The sequence below is a fragment of the Cervus elaphus genome, chromosome 30 (genome assembly GCF_910594005.1).
Source record: "Cervus elaphus chromosome 30, mCerEla1.1, whole genome shotgun sequence".
Classification (NCBI taxonomy): domain Eukaryota; kingdom Metazoa; phylum Chordata; class Mammalia; order Artiodactyla; family Cervidae; genus Cervus; species Cervus elaphus.
Genome location: NC_057844.1, coordinates 20,245,838 through 20,265,106, shown reverse-complemented (window position 1 = coordinate 20,265,106; position 19,269 = coordinate 20,245,838). Strand labels below are relative to the sequence as shown.

At 33.4% G+C, this 19,269-nt stretch overlaps 1 long non-coding RNA gene across 1 annotated transcript; it reads left to right on the top strand.

Annotated features, from left to right (window-relative positions):
• The first annotated feature begins 1,032 nt into the window (after nt 1-1,032).
• On the top strand, nt 1,033-19,269 carry LOC122686548. Its single transcript, XR_006338821.1, has 2 exons — nt 1,033-6,285; nt 13,376-19,269. It is a non-coding gene; the product is annotated as an uncharacterized LOC122686548 (long non-coding RNA).

Genomic DNA, 19,269 nt, shown 5'->3' with positions numbered 1-19,269 from the left:
AGCCCGCGTTCCCGGCATGCCCCGGGGCGGCGGGGTTGGCTCTAACGAATTTGAATGAGGAGCCTCAGCGCTTTCGGCGCCATTTTCGAGTGATGCCTGATCTCATCAATCTAGCGGGAGAGACGGGGTAACCTGTCCGAGACTATAGCGCCTCTAGGACTCGGCCGAAAAATCACTAAAAAAATCCCAAAAATTTATTTAGAGCAAAGGGCACTTGGCGGAGCCTCGTCAGGGTTGGCGCAGCGGGTAAGAGCCTGAAGAAGTAGCAGAGCGGGACTCGGGAGGTGGCAGTGGTGGGACCGGCAGGCGGTGGGGGGTGCAGGGAGTGGGGCAGTGGGTCCGCCTTCAATTTAATCGCAAAAAAAAAAAAAAAGTGGAAGGAGATAGGGTTGGGGGGTAATTGGGTTGTCTGAGTGGGCGGTGGCGGGCGGGATGTGGCGGGAGCGCGGAGAGTCGCGGGCGTGGGGGGAGGGGAGCTGCAGTTTGAGCGGGACGCGGACGCGCTGCGGCTCAGCGGCCGCCGCCCAGCAGATCTGTCAGCGGGACCCCCCGCCCGGGGCCGGGGCCGGGGCGCGCTGGGGCTCGGCCAGCCGCGGCTCCTTGACAGGAGGCGGGGGACGGGCTCCCCCTCCCCCGCCGTGGGCGAACCGAGCCGTCTTTTATCGCAGTTTCCCCGGTCCGCGGCGGCCGTCTTCCCGTGACAAGAAACTTGAGGTCGGCGGAAAATTGAGGACCCGGCGTAGCGGGTGCCTCCGGTCCGACACGCGGACAGTCCTCCCCGCGGGACCCAGCCGTGTGTATTGTCGTCTCTGACGCCAAAGCCGGAGATGCCCTCGCGATGTGAGTCTGTCCACGCCGCCCTCCGGCTCCGCGTCCCTGGGTCCCGGCAGGAGTAGCACTGACCCGCGTCTGGCTTTTCCAATTTGGGCAAGATGGGGCGGGGGCAGGCTTTTGAGGTTTTAGCGGGCTCCTAGGAAAGATGCTGGACTTTCGCTTTTTGCTCCGGATTTTGGTCGTTTGCTCTCACGGTGTCGTCCTTTCTTGGGGGGGGTGGGGGGTGGGGGGAGTGTTCTTGGGTGAGATGAAAGATGGGGCTTCGACCTTGCGATTTCCTTCTCCGAGCCGCACTTTTCTTAGAAGACTTTTTCCTTCTCCAGCCTTTGAAACATGTCGCAAGGGAAAAAAGGCAATCTTTGAAACTGTGTTGATGTTTTCCTCTCGAAAAGTCTTTCCCCGGAGAACTTAACGGTAATTTTGCAATCTCCACCTTTTCTTGGGAGCGCTCTTGACTTCGAGGCGGAGGGGAAAGGGCTGTTATTTGCCTTTCCCTTTAGTGATTTTTTTTCCCTCCTCGTAGTTTCTACCAATTTTTGCTCGACTGCACTTGAATGATTTGAGCCAGTGACGGCTTTAACTTTAATACTTTATAGGTAGATAATGGCCTTTGTAAAATTCCTCATTAAAAATGTACTGGATCTTAAATCCTTTTCTGCGCTGAAGGCACCCTAGATTAACCCTTTCCTGGTGTGATGTATTGCGTTTGGGGCGCGCGACTCTGGGTTGCGAATATACTGGAGTTGATTTTTGCAGCAGCTATTCAATTGTTCGAAAAAGAGGAATAACGCTTTCAGTCACACACTTCTTAGGACTGCCTGCCTAAAGTTTACCTACCCCCGCCACCCCGCCCCTGGAATTGATGTAACGATTGATTGAGTTCTTATTTCTGTAAAGATTGGGGGACCCGCCCTCACTTAGAATCTTTCCCCGAAGAGAATAGGAGAGCGCAATGTGATGTTTTTCAAATGGTGTCTAACGGAGCTCCCAAAATACCGAACTTGTTACCCCCTGATTGGCTGGAAGGAAGTGGGACTGGGGGGGGGGGGGTTGAATGTTGAACACTAGATTATAATTCTTGACTTTCCAAAAAATTACACTTTTAGAAAACCACGTAATGAAACGTTAAGACGAGGAGTGTAGTAGTGATGTGTAGTATTTTTTTCGTCCATAAAGGATTTTCGAGTGATTTTGAAATGTATATTAAAAGTAAAACCTAGAGAAGACGATTTTCGCAAAATTGTAATTCTGCTGGCTGAGATTACAAGACTTTTATAAATTTGCCCCTGTTCTCTATTGGTTAAAAACTGAATTTGGGTGGGTTTTTGTTTTTTTTTTTTTGTTCCTCTGACAGAAAATTTTCATCTTAAGCCACATGTATTTGTCAGATGCAGATTACGGAAGAATTGTTTCTTTTATTTCCATGAAAAGAAACTTCAATTTTCTTAATGTTAAGAATGAGCTTTTCCACATTTCCCACAGAAATTGAAATATATTTTTTAAACGTTTCACAGATAATTTAAAATATATAGGTTTTTCTAATTTAGCCATTGCAATGGACTTAAAACCTTATTTACAAGAAATATATGTTGCTTAATTTAGACTACACAACAGGTAAGTAGCACAGGTGCAGTGTGTATGATTTCATTCATAAATTCATTATGAAGAAATGTATAGCATACAACACTGTGGATGTGTTGTGTTTTATTTGGTTGATTTTCAGTTGGTTTTTGTTTGATGTTGCTTGAGACAACCGTCTATGTATTTCTGTTTATTACAAAGCTTGTCATTCCGTTTTATTGTATCTTGATAAAAGGCGGGTGTGGTTTACAAAGAAAATCGGTAAACTCACTGATAAACAAGATAGCCATAGATGGGTTTTGAAAGATTTTTTAATAGAAATTTATACTTTTTATGAATAGTAATTGAAATTTTGAAACTTAAGAGTTTGTATTCTCACATTAGGTCAAATATACATTGTTAGAAAATATTCAGATGAAAAGATCCTAGAAATTTTTTGTAAATCTTTGTAAATCTATAAATATAATTTATGTTAATAAGTGGAATAGCTGAGTTTATAAATCATACTATTTTATATTACCTTCAAAACAGGAATTAGAACGACACAACCTGTGTTCATCACTTTTTTTCAGAGCTGTTTATTTTGAATCATCTGTTGAAAATTTCGTAAGAGATGCTAATTATCATCTCTAAAATTTGCTTTAATGAAATTGTATGAAACTATTTCTATTTTTAATGTAATTTTACCTAAAATACCAGAGTCAGTAGGTTTTGCTGTTTTAGGTTTTGAGCTTTAATTTTCATTCAAATTATTATGTGACTTGTAGAATTTTGAGGGTGGGGTGGGGAGAGACTTTATAAATTCCACCAGGCTGGTTAAATTTAACCATACTTTTTTAATGTTCTGGTTTATGGGGTTTTTGTTTGTTTTAGGAGGTGATAGGTGCGGGATTGTTAGGTTTAATAAGCCATCTTAAAAAGAAGTGAAGAGATTCCTTTATTTTAAATAATGCACTGAAGCTTGAGAACACACTAGCACCTAAATAAAATCCACAGCATTCACAATATTTTCCCATTTACGTGGTGCTAGTAAGAGGAAGATTTTGGTTTTAGGCTTGTGGGCATGTAGATATGAATTCCAACAGATGTATATTAAGTATATTAACTATATTTCTCTGCAAAAATGGACAGTTATTTTTATTTTTTATTGTAAGGACTAGAAAAGTCTTAATTACCACAGGAAAACAATGGTGGGGAAAGGTGTTGATACTGTAACTCAGCTCTTTTTAAAGCTATGTTTGCATGTTTTGGGGCAGAGGGAACTAGAGAAGGCAAGGTATCAGTCTTCCTGGTAGCATTGATCTTCATTTGTTTGCCCTTCATTCTGTTTTATAAAAGTCCAGTTTTACACTTTGTGTTAATGCTGATAAGTTGTCTTAGTTGTACATTTACAAAATGTAGCCTCAGGTGTTTGTGTGTAGCACAGCTTTTTTCCCAATCAAATTAATAATTTTTAATGTTCATCTAGAGCTAAGGATGAAAATTTCGAAATAGCTTTCATATTCTGGAGCCCTTCTTTCATCATGCTTTGTGTACTGCATTTTTGTTTGTTTTTGGTTTTGTGGAGACATACATATTTTTATCTCTGTAAAGCAATATGTAGTAACTGTTCAGAATGTCACAAAATAAGTTCAATCAGAAATATTAGTCAGTTGATTTGGTTTACAAAAAGAAAAAGAATGCCCAGTGACTATATTAGATATTTCTTCTACATGATACATAAGCTTTCTCCAGTTAAAAACAGTATAAACTTACACACGATTTTGAATTTTTATTCTATGAAAAATTTGCCTTATTTTAAAGTACTGGCCTAAAATTGACTGTCCTTTTTTTTTTCCTTTTGTTAAATGAAGCTTGAGTAATCCTCACTGATTTCTCTTTTAACCCTTTTTTAGAAGAAACAGATTATTTGTCTGATTATAACTAGAAAACACCATCTTAGAAAGAATTGTCAGAGTATTACTATACATGTAGTTTTACCTTGTTTTAATTCAGCAAACTTAGAAACACTATGTGCCAGGCAACAATTTTGGCATGTAATTAGAATTCAGACTATGACTTTATGAGATTTGGTAGCCTCAAATCCCTTCAGACCAAAGGAAATCAGTAATAAACTACCACTTTTCTTACAAATAAGTGTCAATAATGAGATTAAGCTACTTTTGCATTTTTTACTAGTGACAGTACTAGAACTTTAAAATCATTATTAATATTAACAGAAGTAAATCAGTTGTAGAGTATCACATTACTAATATGTGTTTATGGATTTTTCTTATTATTTGCATGAACAAATGACTAGAACCTTCTTAAGAATACTGCTTTCTGGTAGGGAAATGATTTTCTCTTGCGTTTTCTTTTTCTTTGCCTGTATTAAAGATACTTCAAAGCATCTTTCTTTTAGAAGGACAAGTTTAAAGTATTAGAATTGATATTAAATAGATATATGAATTTTAGTCTTAATATTTTTTATCAAATTGTGAGACATTAAATACACTTTTGTTTAATCCTGTCCCATTTCACTGAAGAGTCTTTGTACTGGAAAGACTTGTCGTAGGTTCAAAGTGTAAAAAGCTGTGTTTTGTAATAGATTTGAATTTTAGTATTTCAAGATTTTTTAACATATTTTTTATCATAAACATTTGGTTTAATATTTGTCTTCTGTCTGAACCTCTTTGTACTTTATTATTTAGTATTTTATTCTTTCCCTACTATTTAAGATCTTAACATTTGGCATGGAATACATATTGGTTTCTTCTATTCTGTGATTTTTAAAATTAAGATAGCTTCATTTTCTATGTACTCACATATAGAAAACTGTATCTTTTGAGGAAGACTATGTGGAAATCATTCTAATATTTTTAAATGTCATGGTTTCAGGATTAGTGTTTTTGAGTTATATATGTGTGTTTTTTGTCGTTAAACAATCAGATATTTGCAGAGGAATAAAGGGTTGTTTTATTTTAAATAAAAATGGAAAACTCGGCATTGTGGTTCACATATATGTATTATAAGCCTTTGGTAATTATTTAATATTTTTATACAGTTGATCATCACTAAGTTATTAAGATTCAGGTAAAACAAATGAAAACACCCTTACATACATTTAGTTACACCACCTCTACTTGGACACATTAAACAAAACAGTAGCTCAGCATTCATCCATTTATTACTTAGAAATACTTTAATTTGTTTTAAAAGTAAATTCTAAATTTTCTTCTGTTAGATTGTAACATCTTAAAACATTTGGAAATAGCAGTGTTTTTATTCACTCAGGCTTGACAAAAGACTAAAGTTAAAAATAGTGGTAATTTCTGTCATTAAAACATAATTTGGAAGAAAAGTAGTTAAAAATTTGTCTCTATCCCTTGAAAACTTCTTAAACTGTGTGGATTTTATGAGTTTAAGAATCATAGACAAACTATATTTCTATTTTTCTTATGGAGTCCTCTTGACCAGTCTTCTAACAACTACCTACATAAACACACACATTCATCTACACTGCTTTCAAAATGAATGCCCTAAAGAGAAATGAAAGCAGAAACATATTAATCTGATTTGTTTGAAGAGGCTTCGGATGATAAAGCATATCACAGGTGTTTCTAATCAAGATATTTCTATTTTTAAAACATTATTTTCAAGTTAGGGTTTCTTTGAACATAGGCAAGATTGGGGTTGTTTTGAAGATCTTACCTCTGTGTTCAGGGATCAACTGTGAAACTGCAGGAGGCGGAAATCTGTTGAGTGTCTTCATGCTATAATACATGACATTTTTATTGCAGGTTTTGACCTTTAGGAGAGAGCCAGTTCTGGAGAACAAGCTAACTTCTTTGATTGAACATGTAATGCATTGGAACATGATAGGAGATTAAGGTATACTAATGAATTTTAAAAGCATACAATTTTATATCCTTGCAATATAATTGAGCTAGACAGTTTGTAAAGCTAGAACTTTTTGGTAAGCTAAAATCAATAAAGATTTATTAATAGAAATCATCCAGTGAAGTGGCCACAGTTGAGTTCTCTTGATTTATTAAAACTTCATTTTTTTTTTAATATATATAATTAATGTTCTTATCATTTGGTCTTTGGTCCAACTCCAAGTGAATTTACTTATTCTGAAAATGAATATATAATCTTTGTTCTTAAGGTTATTATTACATTATTATATGTAAAAGACTTAAATAGTGGATTTTTCATATTATAAAATGGTAGATTTAAATCAAATGGAATTTGGTGCTTTGCTTTGCTCTTTGACAGGTATAGTAGTAGATGGAGCCTGCAAAATCAGATAAAATTAATGAGAATATTTTAAGAGATTTGAAATATTCCAAGTACTGTCCTAACCAAAAGTGGCAATTTGGTTGAAACTGAAAAACCCACTTTCCTAAGCAGAAACTAGCCTCTTACTCATAGAACTTTGAGTAAAATACTTAAATTGTTCATATCAAAAGTTGCAAACTGTTTAAAAATAAACTGTAGGATTCAAAACTTACACTGGCTTGTTGTCTTTACCTCCAAAATACTTTATCACAGGTAAAATGATTTATACTTTCCTACCATGTTTATTTGCTTTGAAAGAAGGTTTATTTTATAGTTTTATTTTGAAATTTTCAGATGCTTAGCTAATAAAATTTTGGCTGTCTTCTGAATTGTAATCTGGTGTAATGAGGACTCATTGAACACTATTACAGTGTATTCTTTGGTTAATTTTTGAGTAGTATTACATGAAAAATTATTAACCATAGTGTTTTTTAAAATTCTATTTGCTAAATAAAGTGAGGTTTGCTAAAAAAAAAATAACACTAATTTTTTCTTTAAATTTTTTCACCTGAAAAATGCTTACTTTATGTGTTTAAGATACAGGAAATTACAAAGGTTTGTTTTCATAAGAAAAGTGTAATTTAGTCATAAGAGTGAAGTGTGTTTATCATATGGTCCTAGAACTGTTTTTATCTTTAAGAAGTATTTTTAAAAAAATGTTTTAAGTATATTATCAGATGTGTGTTTTAAAATGTTTGAACATTGAGATACATATCAAAATAAAAAATCAGATATTGTTTCATTTGATAATCCAGGAATGTGAATCTGTTAACAGTTATCGATAAGTAAAATGTTAAAATTTGATAGAAATCAGTTTGATATAAAAGTGAAATTCAGATATTAGCTTCATTGTACTGTAAAGTGGTTGTTTGAGATAAATACAAGATGCAGAAAGTCTTTATAACTTTAATTTGAGAATGTTATTTTTAAAAAAGCAGCTTAATTTGGATAGAATGAAAATGACTATAATTTTTTCCCCTATAACTTAACCAGTGTATTCTAAGTGAGAGAATATTAAAATGAAAAGTAAAAAATATAATTTCTGGGGAAGAGTGAAAAAATATAATTATCTAAGGGGAAAAAAATCCAAGTTCAGCTTATCACTTTCAATCCAGATATCTTTATATACAGCCTTAAATGGGGGAGGAGAGACAGCTTTTGAGTTTATATTGTGAAAAAGATGTAAATCCACACAGTTATTCCTAATTTAGAGAGTTTATGATTTGTGATCTCTGAAATTGTCAAAACTTACTGTTTGGATACAAGTATTTAGAATTAGAAAACTGTCCCATCTATATAGCTTATATATAAACTTCCAAATTTTTAGCTTAGTTAAGAATATCCAAAAGAATTGTGCAGATATTAACCGTTTTATTTGGTCAGTTCTTCAGAGTAAGAAACTTGAACATAATTAGTAGTGTGTGTTATTTTAGGAGACAGGTTAATAAGGGCTTTTACTGCTGTATGTGATTGGCTATCCTTTACCCCTGAAAGGACATTTTGCAAGAATTTTGGCTGTTTTAAATTTACAAACCTGGTTATCTAACTAAGTCTTAACATGTAGCTCTTTATAACAAGATATGATGAAAAGGATTTATCATGTTATATTTTTTCAGTGATAGATTTGTCTTATTTGTGAAATATTTATATTTTTGGTTAAATGCATTTTCAGGATTAAATAACGTTTATTTTCAGGAAAATTCTTAGCTTTTCATAAAATACAGTTACACTGTCAGTGTTCTAGTTTTATTGAAAGAGTTATCCTTGGGGGAAAAGAATATTTGGATAAGCTAGAATGGAAGCAATTTAACGTATCTACATATGAAGGGACTTGAAATTATTCATTATTTGTTACTGATATATAATGCTGATATATAAGGATAGCTTATATTTTAAGCAGTTTGTCAGCTGTAACCATTTTCTTTGAGGTCTACCATGTTGCCAAGGATTCATTAAAGAGTAGATAAAATTTCTTAATGAAAAAATTTTTAATGTTTATTTGAAGTAGCTTTGTATGTGTGTGTATCTTATGTTTTCTTTTTTGACTAGCAAATAGATCCTTAATCTGTTTTCTTCATATAGACCTAATGCATCAGAATTGTATTTTCTGATGAGTATTTTCAAAAAGCAGTATTAATGTCTGGACTTAATTTTTTTTTTTTAATAGCATTTTGAAGTAAAATTTCAGTTCTCAGCACCACAAACCACTTTTTATATTTCATTAACATATGTGATTTGGCTTAGTTTTACTTTCCTATTTTCATGGTTAGAGTCACTTGGAAGAGAAAAATGCCACCTGATTCAAATGTAGTTACTAAGACTGATTGGCTAATAGTTTTTTTATTACTGTTTCTAAATGTCTTAATTTTTAAAAATCATTAATATTTGCTGTTACTCTTTTTTATTGAAAGCTTTCATACTAAAATATATTTAATAATTTTATCTGTGATCCTCAGCATTTTTTAAAAAATTTTTATTAATATTGTTATTGAGCTGCTGCTAAGCAGAAAAATTACTTTTTCAACTTTGATAAAAATTAAGATTGAGGTTTTTAACAAAATATCCAAATTGTAACTATCACTGTTTCTTATGCTTTTATTTTAATCTCACACCTAGCCTTCTTGACTAGCTATTTAAACTTACCAGCCAATTCTTGCATTTAAAAAATAATTTACAGATGTCTTAAGATGTTAAAGAATAAAAATTTCTTTTAAATTTAAAATTAAGAGTCCATAAGTAGAATCACTTTTAAGTTTAAAGATAATTTGACAGAACAAATATTTCTGTCATCAATTGATATTATGTACTTACTAAGTTTTTAGCTTTGTATTACACATTCAAAGGAGGTTAATTACATGTGGAAAGTTATTATAATAATTGGAGTTTTTGTAAAAACTTTTGGGGTAAAAATCTTACTTGCTAATAGTATGTGATGTCAGACATATGATGCTGATTAGATATGTGGAACCTGGGAGACTGGAGCTTTTTATAAGCATAATGTAATTTCATCTCCTGATTAAAGTTTAGATACTTTCTTATATTCTAGAAGAATGGCTAGGAAAGATATTCTTTATGAATTCACCCTGAACCTTGTTCAAACTCTTCTGAGAATTTTGATAATTGAGCAGTTAAATATAAACTAGGAACTGAAGTGTCATTAAGGAAAAAAATTAATGATACATGTAGATACCTTACAGGTTTCCTTTCTAATCAAAACACCAATCTTGTCTTTAATTCTCTCTCCATCCCACTTTTTAAAGAAAAAATTCCTTCTTACCTGATATTATCATGTAGTGATATAAGCAGACCTGCTAGATAGGTTGAGCTGAACCAGTTTTTCTCTCTGTGTGCTAAGTTGCATGTGCTTTTCTCAGCCTGCTGCTTCAGTAGCAGCAACAGTGAATCAGCAAGTATTACCAAGAGCCCTTGTTCTTGCTCTTTACAGTTTGGAGCAGGGACTGGGAGATTGCTGCTGCTTGTCAGCTGTTGTACAGAATAACATCAATATGTAATAATGGTGACCAACGGAGCCTGCACCCACCAGCTTTTACAGACCAAGTGGGAAGGGCCCAGCTCTCAGTGTAACCCATATATAGTATAATGAATACATTTTTTGACAAAAAGGTATTTTCTTCCCAAAACAGCTTAAAGAGAACAGTTAGAGGCTTATAGTTCTCAAGACATTATATTTTACTATTTACTCTGGTTTTATTTTATTTTTATTCAGTTAATTACATCTGTTTGAATGGAAAACTGTCTTGATTCTGAAAGTATTTATGGTATGTTTCATGCTTTTCACTTTTAAGCTGGTAGGCTAGAATAAATTATTAATGGTTGTTGATAACCCAAGTTAGGTAATACACTGAGGAAAGAAAAGTTGACTGTAGTGGCATAGGAATGTTTATTTCACTTTGGGACCATATTCTAAGCCCATAATGCCTATATTTTATAGCCCAGTCTAAACCAGGCCAAATTTTTTTTATTTCACTGTAACTAAAAAGAACAATACCCTGTACTGCTTGGGCTTTGTGTATAAAGACAAAGTGGGCTACAGGTGGAAGCCCATAAATCTTTACTTTTTTGTGTTAGTAAAATAATGTCTTATATCTGAAATTAGTATTTGGAAAGTTCAGATTATTCTCAATCTTTTGGAAATAAGACTGTAATTTCAAGTAGTATAGAAGAGTGGTTTTTACTTTTAATTATTTGAATTTACAATGTGCATAATCTAAATACTGTCTATATATTTTTCTCTTCTTGTTTCCAAATTCCAGTAGGTTGTAGCTAAAGGGAAGTGAATATTGGATTTCTATTAAAGTTACAAGATTTCACTTGTAACATTCTTGGAAAACTTATAAATGAAGTTTTTAGCATATAAGCCTAGTGCCCCAGTTCTTAAAGTCCAACATTGATATAGCATTCATTCTTTTGGAAAGATAATCATGGGGTATCTTTTTGTTTGGTTGGTTGATTTTGGGGGTTTTTTTCCCCCTAATACTACAGTGTTTTCATTAATATGCTGATGTAATTTAACAGACAACATATTAATTACTGTTACCTACCCTTAACCAAAAAAGTGAGTTACATAATGCTTTATATTGGAAACATCTTGTTAGTACTACTAATTACTGTGTAAAGTGTCTGTGGACCACCTATACCAGAATAACCTAGACTATAGCATTTTTCCGGATGTGTTGAACCAGAATCTGTGGAATTGGACTTAGGAATCTGTGTTTTTTACAAGTGCTAAGTGAGATCTTTTGTTGGGGGTTTTTTGTTTTGTTTTGTTTTCCAGAAGTATAACATGTGAGAACACTGCCCAAAATTATTTAGGGGAGGATTCTTCACACCAATAAGCCATTTACATTATCTGCTTTTTTTTCCCCTATGAGCTCAAAAACTAATTATGAATCTTATCATTTCTTACACAGTGGCTCTAAATTAAGTCTTGGTATTTTCTTCATTGTTAGATTTTTCTTTTATATCATGAAAACTATGTTTTTGTTCAAGTTCCTTGGGCCAAATTTTAAGTTTGTTTGTTGGCATATTTAGTATACTTCTATTTAACCTGTACTTGATGAAAACAGAAGGAATTGATCACTTGAATTTTTTAAATTTCCATTTAGATAGTAGCTATTTATCTTAAATGTACTTCTAAATATGTATTGGAGAAAATTCAGAAAGGGAACCTTTCATATGCTGCTTGTGGGAGCATTTGGCAACACCCTGCTAAAGGATGAAAATATACATAGGCTTTAGCTCAACACTTCCATTCCTAGATGTTTTATATAAACTCAGACATTTGTAGTAAAGGCTTATTTATTTTTACTTTTAATAGAAAAAAATTGAAAGCAATATAAATGTTAAGCAACAGAGAATGGCAAATTGTGACATAGTCATGTGATGAAAAATGTTTGTTATCCAGCTATTAAAATGAGAGCCATGTGTATCATCACAGATGAATGTCTTCTAATACTTGAATTTGTAATAATAGTGTAAAAAGGATGCGTAGGAATTAAATACCAAACTCAGGATTATGATTATGTCTTGGAGAGGGGATGGGATCCAAGGTATGGTACAGAAGGGACTCAGCTATATATATAGTCTTTTATTTAAAAAAATAAAAGCAAAGTAAGTGTGACCAAATATTAGAATTCAATACAGCTTCATTGGAATGCCAAGGGTGGGATATGGGGATTCATTTTACTATTCTGCTGACTTTTCTGTGGATTTGAAGTATTTATTTTTCAAATAAGTTTTAAAAATGTACTGTCATTTTAGGTGAAGATACTCTATAGTAATATGTACAGTTGGAATACTCCATTAAGAACATGGATTTGGGTTTATTGTATTCTGTGTCTTGTGTTTAACAGTTAGTTGGTGTATAAACTACAACTTACAACCATGGCCCACAGAAATCAAACATTTTAACCAACTTAAGCTGCTGGGATATTTTAAAATTCTTTTATTTTTAAAGATGAGCTCTACTGTTTCCTTTCTTTGCTTGCTGGCATTTAATCTTCCTACTCTTATAAGTAAAGGACAACCATGGAAACAGTTTCTCTTTTTTTATCACTACTCTTTCATTTACTCTTTAATTCAGCAGTTTCATGACTGTGTTTTCTTTGGTTTTGACCATAGATCATAGCATACTGTTTTCAGAAATTTCTTCATGCATCTTGAGCTCCAACTTAAGCTTAGTATTTATAGTGTATTACAGTAGAATTCCTAGAATTGGGTAATATATGGATTTGTACTTTTCATGTGTATGTGTGTGAGAAAAAGAGATTGTTAAGTGTGGAAGTATGGTATTGAGTTTATCTTAAAATATCTGCAATTATATGATGTCCTCCAGAAACCTCAGTGTGTTCCAAGCTAGACATTGAAGTACGAGTTTTAGTTACAGATTCAACTTTTAAACTTCAAGAGGGTAGTAGTAGTAGATAAATGGATTTTAAAAATTAGTGATAGTACTCTGAAATGAAATATTAACATATAAATGCTGTTAGGTGTTTCTAATCTGTGTTTGTCCTGTGCTGCATAAGGACTGAAAAACGATGATTTTCAACTTGTTGAAAATTTTCTAACTTATATAATGTGATCAAAAGTTTTTGAGGCTTTCTTGTTTTTTTTTCCTTAGGTTATTAACAATAGAATGAAGACCATAGTATAACAAGCCCCCTACTTAGCCCTCCAGTTCTTACCTTGTAAGTATTAACTGACAGTCCCCCTACCATTGCTATAAAAAAGTTACTCTTTGGCTTTATGCTTTGGTTTATTTCTGAATTTTTTCCTACTATCCTAGAATGACAACTTTCTAACTTTTTCTGGCCCCCAACATGTTGAAGTTTGATATTAACTTACTCCGTTTTAGAGCACAAATAATACCATTGCCTTGGGTAAGTTTTCTGTCTTGGAAAGGATTTTACAACTCAGCCCTCTCATCTCTATATCTGAGAATCATAATTTTAAACCCTTTTCCTTCAAAGGAACTTACAAATAAGGAGTAGTCTTTTATTATCATCAGTCAGGTTTACTAACAGTTATTTTATGGTTTTAGAAATTGGAATGTCCTCTCCACCTGATAGTTTTTTCATTTATCTGTTTTTACATTTCACTAGATTATACTTCTGACTTTTTGTGACGTGCTTAAAATTTAGCTGTTAAACTTCAAGAGGTGAGAAAAACAGGAAGGCAATCCCTTTTCCTTCCTTTTATATATACACATGCGTACCTCCTTCTTAGACTAAGAAACATTTTTACCTTGATTCATTTTACTTTTGAGAAATTTATAAATGCTAAGGGAATAATTCTAATAGATTAGCTAAAATTAATATCATATCCCTACAAAAACTGTCGAAAACAAGGTTATGATAAATGCCCAATATACTTATTCGCTTAAATTTGAGACACTGAAATCAGTTACCAAAAAGGTTAGTTATGTATTCCTTCAGTTAATTTTACATTTGTAAACAAAAAACTCAAGTGCTCCTGTTTTTGTTCTTGATATTGAGGGATGGCCCTATTTAAATGAAAAGTAATGCTTCAGATGCTTCTCTTACATTACCTCATACCATTGCATTAGTGACCCAGTAAATAATGTGTATGTGTCAAGGAGTGACTTTATCATAGATCAGCCATTGAACTCAGTAAGTAGTTTTTAGGGTGGGAATCAATTAAATATTGAAAATATAATAATAAACCAGGTTGAAGAGTAGTAGCCAAATGCCATAGATCACTTCTTTTTCTCATTTTTTCTTTTATATTTTTGTCTCTGGAAAACTAGAATGGAAACCTTTGCAAATCCCCAAAGAATCCTATATAATCCAGGCTTGGGTTTCATAATTGGTCCCTTGGAAGCCAGCTCAGCTTTTTCTTCAACTTAACTCTTAGAAAAAAGAAATCTTTTCAATTGGTTTTGCACTCTTACTATAGACTGGAGGGCAGTACACTTTTCAAAACAAAATAGATAGCATTTAATTTCCAGTAGATTTGTAAGTACTGATGATGTCACATTCTTAAGCTCATTTCATCTGTTTTGTAAATGTCTAAGCAAGCAGCCTTTCTTGAATACTCTCCAGTCTCTTTTAAAACATAGGTCATATGCTGTATTTCATAGTTGGAATGCTTTCTCTTGTCTCTTTTAGGTAATATGCCTGGAGTTCCTTTTAGTCTTAGATACTAAAATAGTGATGTTTCCAATTAAACTATACCCAGAAAAATGGGCCTATAGTGACAGCGGTCATTGATTCTTCATGGTTGTGTGTGTATTCATTCTCGCTCATGTTTATTTTAATGTCGTTGTTTCTTTAAGATATTTTTTTAACTGTTTACTTGTGGAACATAGATGTTCCAGAAGTTATGGAATATTATTGTTTCATATGTTTGATACTGTAAAAAAATGATAGTGTTTTGGATTCATTTCTACAAGTTAAGTAGAGATGAAATATTTTTCAAGTTTGGTTTTCAGTTTTAAACTCTTAAACTTTTGTTGCTTAACATAAAATATTCAGAAATAGTCACACTTCTTCCTGCTTTTTTCCTTTCTTGAGCTATGTTTTTTATTTTTATATATTTCTGTTTTGTGAATTTAAAATAACTTAGTATATCATTTGGTGCAAAATAAAATAGCATCTTTAGGTTCATTGTCAGCAGTTAATATTATTGCTTCTGTCTCTTAATCTGCCACAAAAAATTTTGATCTTGACTTCATAAATTAGGAAGATCTCTTGGAGTAGGAAATGGCAACCCACTTCAGTAATCTTGCCTGAAGAAATCCCATGGACAGAGTAGCCTGGCAGACTACAGTCCATGGGGTCACAGAAGAGTCGGACACAACTTAGCAACTAAACAACAACAACAAATAGCACTCATGAGGAAATTTTAATTATCTTGAATAATTTTGCAGTGTGAATATTTCTGGGAGATGTGTGCCAAAAGAGGAAAAAAACAAATTGCTCTTTTGGCACTTGGGTTAGTAAAGGATATTATAATCTGAAGCAGAAAATGTTATAAGGGTGCTAGGTACTGTCAGCATTTGGTGGTGAAGAAAGATTTGCAAACTTAATCATATCATCAACTGATATTCAGTAAACTTCAAATCTAAGCTTTTAAAGCTGTATATATTGTTTTATAATTTGTGAACAGAGATAGTTCACGCTATGTTAACAGCCATTTTCCAGTCATTGTTCAGATAACTTTTTGAGAAGCAGACGGTGCTTAACCAAACACCAGGTATTCCTGTCCTCAAATTTTGTTTATTTGACATATATATGTTTAAGAGAATGGATTAAGTTTGAGCTTTAATGATTAAGGCAATGCTGTGTTTTTTATCTCACTAGAATTATAGCTAAAATTTGAATTTTAACACCAAAACTATAGAAAGGGAGTAAATTCATTGTTCTCTCACCCTGGACAACTTCTCAGCTCAAGATGGATGACTCGAAGAATAATAGAAAACTTATTATGAACTTACTTTGGATATTTTCTTAGGAAATGAAGGCAAGGCAGAATTTAATAGCACAAGCCTTGATTTAAGTAGGAAATAAGTATACAAATCTAATGAACTCTATTAGTAAATAGCTAAAATATTAGTATAATAGGGATTTCAAGTTCTAAGCAATAAATATAGTAGGTAATATCCCGAACTGTTCTCTGCAGTTTTGCCATTTGCCTATTTGTCTGAAATTTGAGTCTACAAAATTACCCCTCTGTAAAAATAGGAATAAATTGAATACAGATTGACATAATCATATATCCAGTTGTCTGCAATCACACCTGACTTTTTGCCTAGGCTGTCAGTTGTACTCTTCCTGTTATTTCTGATAAGTTTATTAAAATTGCTTTCAGTTTTATTTTCCTTAATTTGGTTCTACAAGCTGTTTCTTATGCCTCTGAAATTTGGTGCCCTATAGTCAGAACTTAAAATTGACAGTTTGTCCTCCAAATCCTTAATAAGACAGGTTAGTAAAATGCAGTGAATTTTTTTATTAAGTCAGTTTTTAAATTGATCTGTATTCATCTTATTTTAGCCCTCAGAATATTAGAGTTAGAACCATATTAAATAAACTTCTTCCTTAGTGTTATAAATTGTATTTATATCTGTAATAACTCTGTAATAATAGAAAATAAAATTCTTGTAAAGGAGAAGGTTTCAGTTTAGCATATAACTTAATTTTGGGCCCTAGATTTGTCTTCTAAAAATAGTTTTTGTATTTTGAGCTAAACGTTCCCACGTCCTTACACTGGTTCTCACAATATGAATTCTAGACCATTAGTATCCTGAATATTTCACTTTGGCTCTGCCACATTTTGACAGTATATCTTTTAAAATACTGTATATAAAACTGAACCCAGTATACTCAGTGTGGTTTGAGGTACAAAATACAGTATGTGTCTTATGAATAAGATACTTACAGTAATGTATCCTGATTCCACTTTCTCTTTGTCATCAGTACTGTTGGTTCATGTTGAATCATAGGCCACTGAATCCCTAAGTCTGCCAGAAGTGTGTTTCAGATCCTACTGTAAATTTGAATTCAGCAGGTTTTTGTTGAATACTTGTTCACTTCTCGATGTGCTCATAAAAGTTTAAGATTTTACAGTCTTAACACCAGGTTCATGAAGTAGCCATTAATAGGTCCATTTTACAGAGAGGAAACTGAGGCTTTGTGTACTGAAATATTTTATCCAAGAAAGTGACTCATAAGGGACAGAGCCAGAATTCCATCTTGGGTCTTCTGGCTCCAAATTCACCGTTCTATGTAGTTGCTGCCTCAGTAAATTACTTCTACTGCTCATTTTGTTGATAAAGTTAGAAATGCAGAAACTGACCAGTGACTTCTACTGCAGGATGATTCAAAGTTTAGGAGATATGTTTAGAACTTTTTAATATCTTTGTTAAATACAGTAATGCTTTATGTAAACTATATGAATTGAATTTAGAGCAGTGTCAGATAGAAAGTAAATGTACCTAAGCAAAAATATTAATGAAAACAAAATTAGAGTTGCATATCACTTACAAAGAGGTGAGGGGAAAAAATCATTAACTTATGTTAAAGTGCATAATTTTTGTTCTTTTGAAATTCTTGTTGTCTGTTATCTGATATTAAAAGAAAGCTAATTTAAGTTATGTAAATATTCCCATTTACTCAGATTCATTTTCAGATTGACTTAAGCGAGACATTTATTTTACCTCACCTTTCAAAATGACTTTTTTTCTTAGAAGATTGTAAGAATGAAAAGTTGATACCTCAAAAGCCAATAGAGATACTTGAGAGCCTGCAGGCCAAAATACAAACAACCAGACGTGGAGCTGAGAGCTATTGTGTAAAGATTAAAGGACAAGAACTGAATGGTTCTGTTTCCTGAATTTATTTGGAGATTTCTTTTGGTTCTAAGTCTAGTCATCAGAGTTCCTTCCATAACTGCTTGGTGAAGATGTAGGCACCATGATGTCTCCAGTGGGCTGGGACATAGGAGTGGAGGAACGGCAGGTTTGTGCCAGCAAGCATTGTCACGTAGCTCGTCTTAATTTGCAAGGAGGATAAGTATGAAATAATGAAACCAATTGTCTGCTCAGCACAGTATTCAATCCTGGGAATAATTGTCTGGGTTCAAAACTTACTATGAATGGATAGTTCAATTCTTCAGAGAGGCTGAAGTAAGAATCCACTAGAGAAGATAGACTTAAGTTGTCCTTAAAAGTAGGGATAAATGGAAGGGGGCTTAATAAGTATTTTAGCCTCCAGTAGTAGGTTTGGTGAAGATTCAAAGATCAGGTAGGAATATTCTTAGCGGGGAAAAGAACTGGAAAATAATTTATTACAAGTGTCAGTTCTTCCAGGAGCCTTCACGTAGTGGGAGAGGATAGTCACTACTCAAATGATGAGTAATTGTGTTTTTTCCACTTTCTACTCACCTGGTGACCACAGTAGCATCAGGCTTGATCGGTCTTTGATCTACTCAAATAGTTCGTACGCTTCTCTGTTTATAGGGACCCCTTTCCCCTAAGTGTATAAGCACCATACTTTGAACACACTAACAAAATTATTAATAACCTCTTACTATAATGATACCTAGCTCCTGTTAAAATTTCTGATTATTTCAAAAAGATCCACATAAGGCATTTGGCTGTCACGGCTCTTAAGAGAGATGTTTTAACTTGAATTGTGGAGTGTTTTCATTGGCGAAAAATAGGAAACACTGGAGAGGGCCTGGTTGTACATTGATACTAGGCAGAAAAGTACACACTCCACTTGGGAAACCAGAGATATATTCTTGAATGTATGAGTTTTAAGAAGTTGTATTAGATAACTAAAGACAGGAAGTCAGGCTGGAATGCAGTTGTAGATACCTTGTACCTAGACCTGATTTTAAGGTATGAAATTATGAATGGCAAAGAAATTGATGAACTATAATCTCAAAGAAAGCCAATTCGTTTTATTGACCAACTGAATAGATTGACAGAGGATAAAAAAAGAATAGTAATGGGTAAGTATTCATAATTTGAATGTAAAAGAGTAATGAAAGAAA